The sequence below is a fragment of the Mirounga angustirostris genome, unplaced genomic scaffold (genome assembly GCF_029215605.1).
Source record: "Mirounga angustirostris isolate CCGP_5_RB_7025 unplaced genomic scaffold, mMirAng1.0.hap1 SCAF_8, whole genome shotgun sequence".
Lineage (NCBI taxonomy): Eukaryota > Metazoa > Chordata > Mammalia > Carnivora > Phocidae > Mirounga > Mirounga angustirostris.
This window is the reverse complement of record NW_026991716.1, coordinates 47,988,668-47,997,692: the sequence shown is the minus strand read 5'-3', so window position 1 is coordinate 47,997,692 and position 9,025 is coordinate 47,988,668. Positions and strand designations below refer to the sequence as shown.

The window sequence follows — 9,025 nt, the reverse complement described above, 5'->3', positions numbered from 1 at the left end:
CAAATTTTATCACATAGTTATGTTTCTGCCATGTGGGAGGGTTCCACTGCTTTGATAAGTCTGTTTAAACAGCACCATGTTGGGCTTTCTAATCAGGATCAGTCACTTCGTTACCACGATCCTAGATTATTATTTAATTACTCTATACTCCCATAGTGCAAAATGGGGGCCCATGAGAGAAATGCCAAAAAAAAAAAAAAAAAAATGTGGCTCTTGAGTATCCAATCATGCTGTGTTATATGGAGGGTGCCGAACTTTACTGAGCCATACTGAGCAATGTACTATGTTAAAGGACTATGACAACTTCTCTGCTTTCTGGGAGCTCACACTTTAGTGAGGGGCACAGAAGCTGTAATCGCCGCAGGCTGTGAAAATTCAATAGTTAGGAGTAACAGGGAGAAACTAGTTTGAATGTCAGGAGAACTAGGAGCTAGTCCAGACTTCATTGCTAGCTGGCAAACCAGACGCTTTCCCTGGGGTGCGGCGTATGCATTCCACACTTGGAGGACTAGCTGACTTCTCAGCTGCCTTGTGGCTCCATGGCTCGGGAGTCTTGAGGGGAGAGCTGGATACATCAATGGAGCACAGAATTAGTCTTTAGAAGGCACATGAAGGCATCAATTAGGATGCAACATAATGAGAGTCAGCAGGGCCCTAGACGTATTGCCAGCATTTAGAGAATAAAACAGGAAATAAATAAAACAGGCTTTCCCTTATACAGGAAAGCCTCAGACCTTCAGTTGTCTACCAGCTTATTTTTCTGACTAGACTTAAACCCCTTCAGGGGAGGGAACAAATCAGACTTGTATCCTGCTCCTGACCGGCCATTTTGGCTTCATAAATGGAACCGCTCAGTGAGTTAGCGGAGGAAGTTTGAAGGAAACTTCTCGAGAAGAGGAAATGTGCTACGTGTCAACCAGGAGCCAGGTGTCCAAGAAGAAAAATAAATAAATAAAGGACCCCTGGAGCATTTAAACTATTTTGGCATATAAAAATCCAAATTTCATGTCACTTTTCAAAAATATGACAGTTACGTAAGGACGAACACGTTTGTGCTAAAAACTCAACCACCACGAAATCTTGCAAAGATGTTTAAAAATATTTCCTGACCAGAGCTCTGATGACTAAAAATGGGACTGAATCCTTGCTTTGTAATGAATCTTGTGCTTCTGTCCTCACGTCACTGACAAGCCCAAGACCATGGCTGATTTTCCCAGTAATTGTGTGAGGAGCTCTCTGGCTCCTCCCAGCTGTGAGCAGCTTGGCGTGGAGCCATGGTTCTCAGCCAGGGCTGATTTTGCCCCTGGTTTTATTTTGGGTTGTCATGATGGAAGAGGGACACTATGCGTCCGGCATCTCATGGGTAGAGGCCAGTGACGGTGCTAAGTAAATATCCTCCAATGCACAGGACTGCCTCCGATAAGAAAGAATTACCAGCCCCAAATGTCAATAGTCCAGGGAAGCCTTAGAATAGAGTAATGGCTGTCAGACTTCTTTGGCTGCTCCCTGTCAAAATATTTCACTTTACAACAATTCAGAGCACCCAGTCACACAGGGACACTCACGTGCAGCATAAATGTAACCAAAATTAAAACTTTACCCCCCAAATACGTACCCTTAATGCATATGATACACTCTGATGTTTACTTTTATATTGCAATTGAAAAATCTAAGCAGAATCCGCTGTGTTGATTTCACAACCTGCTAATGGGTCACAGCCTACAGTTGGCAAAATACTGGTACAGAGAAGCTCTAAGACTTTGGGGTCAAATAAAAGCATGTTTGAATGCTAGATTCACCACTTAATTTAGGCTAGTCACTTAACCTCTATAGATATCAAAATCCCCAAATGTAAATGGAGAATAATAACAGAATGTAGGGGCGCCTGGGTGGCTCAGTCGGTTATGCGTCTGGTTTTGGCTCAGGTCATGATCCCAGGGTCCTGGGATTGAGCTCCACGTCTGGCCCTCTGTTTAGCGGGGAGTCTGCTTGTCCCTCTCCCTCTCTCTTTCTACCTCTCCCCTGCTTGTTTTCTCTCTCTCTTTCAAATAAGTGAATAAAAAACCTTAAAAAAAATTACAGAATCCCCCTCAAGTAATTTTTATGGAGATGAAATGAGGATAAAAAGGAGAAAAACGCCTTTTATGTGATCACTATTAGTTCCTTTACATATACTCTAAAGGTAATGCACTAACATCCTCTTTTTCTAGATTGTAAAATCAAATTTGCCCAGCAGTAGAAAACCATAGAATTTCAACTGAAAAAAAATGGGTTGAGTATCCTTTTCTATGGAGAGAATGTAGAAGGTTTTGGCAACAGTCAGGGGAAGACAAAGGCCCAGTTAATGCTTTTGAGCAAGTAGAGCATGACAGCCAATGGATGGAGACTGACTGCTCCCTCTTCCTCCTCCCTGTGAGTGAGGTCCTTTGGTCTCAGTGCCCCTCACAGGCTCCCAGGGCCAGAACCTGTGCGGGATCGAGGCAGCCCTAGTTATGCCCTCCTTGTGAGAAGGAACAGCAACCTGAGCCTGGTTTGGTGCAATTTCATGATAATGGCCACTGATGGGTCAGAGTTTGGGCCATGAAGCCCTCCATGGGACTCCTCCAACGGTCCTGTGAAGAACGCAGACACTTCGCTCTTCTGTTTGAATGCACATCATAAAGTACAGTTTGCTTCCATGGTTTCATTCGTTCAATGGTTATCCATCCACCCATCTATCCAGGTTTAGGGAAACCAGGAGACAGCATCATGGCGGGGGAGCCCGAGCTTCACTACTTCAGTGGATGCGGCAGAATGGAGTCCATCGGGTGGCTCCTGGCTGCAGCTGGAGTAGAGGTGTGTTCTAAGTGAGGTCATCTTAAGGTGAATATAAAAGTATGACTGGATCAAAGTAGTTTTCTCTCATAAACTAGGAGATTTCCATACTAGATGGCAAGTGAATAGTTTTACCTTAAGTAAAAATATCCACATATTAAGAAAGAAATGGACTGGGGATGCCTGCGTGGTTCAGTTGGTTAAGCGTCTGCCTTTGGCTCAGGTCATGATCCCAGGGTCCTAGGATCCAGCCCCACATTGGGCTCCTTGCTCAGTGGGAAGCCTGCTTCTCCCTCTGCCTGCCTCTCTCCCTACTTGTTCTCTTTCTCTCTCTCTGACAAATATATAAGTAAAATTTAAAAAAAAGAAAGAAATGGACCAATTTGACTGAATGAAAATTCAAGTCATCTTGTCCATGAGAGAGCACATAAACAAATTTTCAGGGAAACAAAAGACACAACAACTGATCAAATGTGTGGACCTTATTTGGATTTGTATGTCAACAAACTGTAAGTACGTATGACACCTACGAAATTTGGAAACTTGATGTTTGCTTGAATATTAGATGGTATTAGAGAATTTTTGTTAATTTTTAAGTATAATTTTAGGTGTATTATTGTGGTTATCTTCAAAATAGTTCTTATGCTTCTGAAATATACATAGCAATAAGTAGAAACTTTGGAGAGCAGGGAAAGGGACCCCTACATAGGAATGTCTCTCAAAACCTGCCTTAAATGCCATGAATACCATGAGACTTATTACCGAGCCCCAAGTTCGGCTGCCTGTCATTTGAAAGGCCAATACTCAGGAGATAGGATTTGATTGAAGAGGAATATGAGCTTTAATCAGAAGGCTGGCCACCTGGGGAGTAGCTGGACTCTTGTCCAAAAGCCAACTCCGAGGCTTCTAAAGGGGTTTTTAAAGAAGTTTAGGGCAGTTAATCGGTAAAGGGAGTGTAGTGGCCTGCAACATTCCTTGATTACAAGCAGCCTCCGTGATACAAATGTTATTTCAGTGTTCAGGGTTGTGTGAGGGGGTGGGGTTCCTGTTTCATGACGTGCAACAGTAACTGTTCTTTCTGCAAAGGAGAGCAGTCTACAGATACACAAAGGAAGGTTACTAAAATCATTTGTGTGACCTAAAAAAAGAACATTTGGCTAAAAAAATTGCTAGGCTAATCAGAAAGCAGAGGCCACTTCGAACAGACTTACTGGCCTCTGCATCCCGGGAAAGTTCTGGTCTTTCCCTCCTCAAGGCCAGTGGTCTGTCTGCTAAGAATCCAGGGACTTAACGTCAGCAAATCAGAAGCATGTTAGCTTGACATAGGTTAACCCTTCAGACCAGCCGGAGTGCTGTTACAGACTTCCTTTGGAACTTCCCATTTGGAATGGCACCTGGTTGGTAGCCTTGTTGTAGTCTCTTCCAACATCTTCCTAAAATCTCCATGATTTAAGAAATAAATTGACACAAAATTATAAGGGACTTCTCATGTATGTGGGTGGGTATTTGAGCAGGTACCCATGGATACATACATGGATGGACACATGGCATGGTGGCTAGAAAGTAAAAGAGTGATTGCTAGGAAAAACGAAGACTCTGGGAACATAAATACAAAATGCCATTCTGCTAGAGTGTTACCAGGTAATTCTAATTTCATTTTTTATCTCAACAAACATGTTTTCCATCTGAGAAGAGTGTAACCCAGAAAACATTTCACTCTGCTGCTTCTTTTCTTTTTTCAAGAGACAGAAGTCTGATGTCCCAGCAAGTACCAATGGTGGACATCGATGGAATGACGCTGGTGCAGACCAGAACCATTCTCAACTACATGGCCCCCAAATACAACCTCTATGGGAGAGACCTAAAGGAGAGAGCCCTGTGTGGTACTTTTTCTGTGCTTTCATCAACAATTAGCAGGAACAATCTTGTTCCTTCCCTGAGTGAGCAGGACTGTGCTCACAGGTTTCATGGCCAACAGCTGTGTAGGTCTTGGTGTTATAACAGAGGTTCTAGCACAGCAGAGACCTATGAGGGAGAGAAATAGTAAACTTGGAGTGGATTCAAGTGAGTATGATTGTATAAGGGGGTGCAGTCTATGGATATAGTACACTGACAGAGTTTCCCAAAACTGATGAACTATGAAGCCAGGAGGATAGTGGAAACAAGACTCCAGATACTCAGGCTTTTAGGAGCTGGATACACCCAACAGCTAGAACCAAGGCCAAAGTATCTGAGTGTCTAGAGAAGAAGGCTTGGGAAAGCCAAAGGAAGATCCTTTGGATTCTCAAGTTCCAGAAATTACAAGAATAATGACCAAGAACCTAACGTATCAGCCAGTTACATGAACTGGCCACTTGACAAGGGTTAGCAGAGGCTGGTCCTCAAAATGCTAGGATTACCTTGAACATTTTGATACAGGACTAAAGCAGCCAGATTTAGTCAATATGGAAATATCTGGGGGATTTCCTGTCTGTTGTGATGGGATCACATGATTGAAATTTAAATCTTATAGGGAACTGTAGCAGTTACACAAAAATTACACATAGTTATTGTGTGTCAGTAAATCCACTGCTATGTATACACCCAGGAGAATGAAAAAATCCACACAAGAACTTGTTCACAAAAGTTTATAGCAGCATTGTTCTTAATAGTCACAAAGGCGAGGGACGCCTGGGTGGCTCAGTCTGTTAAGCGTCTGCCTTTGGCTCAAGTCATGATGCCAGGGTCCTGGGATCTAGTCCCACATTGGGCTCCCTGCTCAGGGGAGTCTGCTTCTCCCTCTCCTTGCTGCTCCCCCTGCTTGTGTTCTCTCTCTCTCTGAAAAATAAATAAAATCTTTAAAAAATTAATTAAAAAAATAGTCACAAAAGTGCAGCAAATAAAATGACCATCAATGATGGATGGATGAGCAGAAGGTGGCCTATCCATACAATGGGATATGAAGAGGGATAAAGTACTGATGCATGCTACCACATGGATGAGCTTTGAAAATGTATTAAATCAAAGAAACCAGTTACAAAAGGTCACATATTGTATGATTCCAATGATATGAAATGTCCAGACATTCAAATCCATAGAAACAGAAAGTAGTTGAGTGGTTGCCTGGGGCTGGAGGGGCGAGGAGATGGGGAGTGGCTGTCAAAGGCACAGAATTGTTTTCAGGGTGATAAAAATGATCTGGAATTAGAAAGTGGTGATGGTTTCCTAATATCCTAAAAACTACTGAAAATATATTTTGAAGGGTGACAGTTATGGTATGTGAATATATTTCAATAAGCTGGTATTGAAATTTCTATAATTTCTGTTATACTTATATATAATAGAAATGCCAGTTTGAAACAAAAGAAAAAGAGCTCCCCTATAACATGTACTGGTTGAAACTATTAAGAATTTCACCATTTCAGGGGATGTTTTAGGTGAAGACTTGAGAAATGCAAACAAGGTCAGAGTTGGGCAACTGTATGTGGACAGGGTTGTGGGAAATAATTGGAAAGCCTGCTGATATTGGGCACATCAGTGGGCCTGGGTGTGCAACAGGACGAGACAGGAGGGACATGACTGAGATGGCTGTGCCAGGGACTCTCTCTAGAGATCACTTCGGTGGCAGGGCTTAGCCACATGAGTCACATGACCTTGTGCAGAGAACAAATCACAACAGATATGGCAAGGCCCAGGTACACTGGGTACATGCAGGATTGCACCAATTTCTCTGCGACTCTGGACAGGTCACCAATGCTCTCTGTCCCTCTCTTTGGTCATGTGTGTAATGAAAATTTTGCACATAATAGCTAGACATGTATCTACGTTGATGGCTTGTTCTAGGATGAAATTTTCAAATCAAGTGAAAATCTGAGCTGAATGGGTGGCAATAAAAATGCATCCAGTGGGAGCTGAGCCACTTTCCCACCTCCTGATTCCCATTCTTGTATGCTTTTCAATTATAAAATCAAGGCAGGAGACATTTGACAACTTGGTCCCTTTGTCTTTCAAGATAGATATGTACACAGAAGGTATGGCAGATTTGAATGAAATGATCATTGTTTTGCCTCTATGCCCACCTGACCAAAAAGATGCCAAGATTGCCCTGATCAAAGAGAGAACAACAGATCGTTATCTCCCCGTGTTTGAGAAAGTAAGTGGACTGGTGAGCGCTTTGGGGCACTGGACTTGGAAGCAAGGAAAGATAGTGCCTGACTGGCATTCCTTAGGCATTGACCTTCACTCCCAGTAGCACCCTGACTCGCAAGGCATTTTATAAAAACTGATGGTGAGGGAGAATTGTACCAGTTATACCCAAATTTCAGTTTTCCAGCAAGACTTCAACTAACTAGGACCCAATCTAGAATTCTCTATTCAGCAGACCTCCCTGGTCATAGTCAGAGCTTGGGCGGTTGAAGGCTCTGAGGTTGGAATAGATCTTGCAGAGCACCATGCAGGGGCTTTGATCCAAGAGGAATACAATGACAGCAATGGGTCAGGAGAGACACTAGCCAGGACTTCAGCTGAGGGAAAGAACAGCAGAGACCCAGTGTCTCAGTGAGTCAGGGGCAATGCAGAGGGTCTGAAGCCCACACCCTCTCAGTGAGGCGGCAGAGGTGGGGAGGTCTGGCTGGAGAGCAGAGAGGAGCAGAGGGGCCCAGCCTGACTGTGCCTGAGCACATCATGTGATTCCTCAAATCCTCCAGATGTTAAAGAGCCATGGATAAGACTACCTTGTTGGCAACACGCTGAGCAGGGCTGACATTCACCTGGTTGAACTTCTCTACATTGTGGAAGAGCTTGACCCAGCCTTCTGGCCTACTTCCCTCTGCTGAAGGTGATCTCTCTCACAGCTTTCAGGAGGGAAGGCTCACATCTCCCACCTCAGGATTTGACATTTGGACTCTGGTTCCGTCATTGTTCCTTCTCAGCCCCACAACTCCCTCCAGAGTTAGGTCCTAGGGGCTGGTTGAGGCACAGAATCTTGTCATGCCAAGGACATTTGAGGTGGATGCTTCCCCAAGAAGAATAGATTGTCTTCACCAGGAGAAGGACCCAGGGCTCAGCATCAACCTCCCCATCCCCGTTCCATTATGGTTTCTGTCCTTGTTTTCTCTGGGGTTTCCCTTATCCAGGTGTATCCTTCGTGTGTCTGTCTGAGCGGCTCTCCTTCCTCCCGCTTCCTTCCCTCCACTCCTGCTCCTAGTGTTTCTCTGGGCAGAGTCTCCCTCTCTCCCTGTCCCTCTCTCAGTGGGCTGACTGGTTTTGACCAGTCTCATGGTTTACCTTTCTATATTTTCTGTCTTCTGTTCCAGGACACTTTTCCTATATTTTCGTCTGTCTGGAGACTTTATGTGTGTTGGTATCTGACAGACACATTCCTCTTCCCTGGGTTGCACAAGAGTGATGAATCTACAGGATTTATGTGTAGGGAAGGAGATAGGGAAAACCTGAAACCAAAATGAGTCTGAAAGAAAGATGTTTTTTGGGGCAAATGGCATTGAGCTGTCTTTTCTCCTCCAACCCTCATGTCTCCCTGGGTGTCTTTTTCAGCCACACACTGGTGCTGATGGAGGGGACTCAGTTGGTCCTTGCAGGACGGTCTCTGATTCCCTGGCTTGTGCTAGTGATGGGGTTGGTCTTTGGCTCCGTTCTGAGGCTGTGCCCTTGTGCATTGCAGAATCAGCAATCTCCCCACCGTGAAGAAGTTTCTGCAGCCTAGCAGCCCGAGGAAGCCTCCCATCGATGAGAAAAGTTTAGAACAAGCCAAGAAGATTTTCAGGATTAAATGAAGCAGGAATGGATGTCCAGCACATGCAGAACCAATCTGCTGAGGTTTTCCAGCAATGAAGTGCGTTACCTAAATGTAAATCCTGGCTATCATGAGACTAGGAAAAGTTGCCAAGGTTTAGTGGTAATTAAATAATAATGCTCCTATGAGCCAATTTAACTTTTTAAACTATTATTTATTCTTTTTCATTAGGATCAAATATAAAATCAGTATTCAGTCCCTCTATTCTGTCTCTTGGAATTAAAAATTAACATAGGAAAACATAGATTATGTGGTCTCTTTGATCTTTCTAGGAATTGTCATATAACATTTGTTACCTAGCCTTTCAAAGAGTTGAGTGTAGAAATTCATATCTGACCTTCTCATGTACCCACAGGAAAATAGCTACCCCTCTGGGTAATGCCATAAAAATATGTTCTTGTTTCATCTTTGGGATGAAAC

General features: G+C 43.7%; 1 pseudogene; it reads left to right on the top strand.

The window, feature by feature from the left end:
* Positions 1-2,748: 2,748 nt before the first annotated feature.
* On the top strand, positions 2,749-8,681 carry LOC123836412 (glutathione S-transferase A3-like; annotated as a pseudogene).
* The last annotated feature ends 344 nt before the right edge of the window (positions 8,682-9,025 follow it).